General features: G+C 38.3%; 1 pseudogene; it reads left to right on the top strand.

Moving 5' to 3' along the window:
• The first annotated feature begins 699 nt into the window (after positions 1-699).
• LOC145029331 (miraculin pseudogene) lies at positions 700-1,296 on the top strand (annotated as a pseudogene).

Raw genomic sequence — 1,296 nt, forward strand, 5'->3', positions numbered from 1 at the left:
TGCGAGAATGAAGAAATTTTAAATTCTCTTCAAGAGGACATCAAATTAATCATTAATGAAATCGATTAGTAACACGAACCACATATTGATTAAGGAATAAGGACTTACATGACATATTGAAGCTGCATTGTATCACGAAATGGAATCTCTAGGCTGAGGGAACCCAGGTCTATATATTTTGATCTTTGATATGGTCATCTGGATCCAAAACTGGAAGCAATCAGAGGTGATTTTGATTAATCGTCTCCATAGTTTCAACTATGGACTCGATGAAGAGACTTTTGTACCTTAACCTATGTCTTTGTGCCTCCAAGTCCATCCATGGCGAGCACCATGGAGGAGTTACAGTAGGTTATATATGAAGCTTCAATTTGGGTGGAATACGGTGTAGCATTGCCTGAACGGGTAACTTTCAGAGCTTCAATTTGTTCAAATTGGAATGCAATTTCCGTCCATCTTGACCAAATTGCGTGTTATACAACCCAATTGGCTATTACCTCGTTAAATTGCATTTAATATATTTGTAACGTCAACGCATAACTTAATGAGATAGGATTGTTTGACTTATACAAACAGTTACGTGCAGTCTCCAACCATTTCCAAATTCATACTGATTATTCCCATTATAAATATGTATTATATCTATGAAACTTAAACCACACCTCAAATTGATCTATCAATCTTTACAACAACAAGTACATGTTTAATATGAAAACATTGTTACTACTTCTATTATCCACATTCTCCCTTTCAATGGGACAACCATCTCCAACTCAAGTTCGAGACCTTGATGGGAACTTGGTACGTTCTGGTACAGAGTACTACATCTTGCCTGTGATCCGAGGAATGGGTGGTGGCCTTATACTGGCCTCCACGAGAAATGATTCATGTCCGCTTGACGTTGTCCAAGCCAACAAAGAAGTCTATAATGGCATGCCATTGACATTCATACCAGTGAACCCAAAGAAAAGTGTCATTCGGGAATCAACAGATCTCAACATTATATTCTAGGCTACATCAACCTGTATTCATTCGAATGTATGGATGCTTGAGGACTACGATGGACAACTAATCGTAACAAGTCATGGAGTGGCGGGAAACCCTGGCCAGGAAACCATCAATAACTGGTTTAAGATAGAGACGTATGAGGATCATTATAAACTTGTGTTCTGCCCGACCGTATGCAATATTTGCAGGCCCGTTTGTGGAAATATTGGTGTTGTGATTGCTAAAAATGGAAGTAAACGTTTGGCTATTAGTGAAGTGCCTTTTAAGATTATGTTTAAGAAGGCATAA

Source organism: Lactuca saligna, chromosome 2 (assembly GCF_052625555.1).
Source record: "Lactuca saligna cultivar CGN05327 chromosome 2, ASM5262555v1, whole genome shotgun sequence".
NCBI classification, from domain to species: domain Eukaryota; kingdom Viridiplantae; phylum Streptophyta; class Magnoliopsida; order Asterales; family Asteraceae; genus Lactuca; species Lactuca saligna.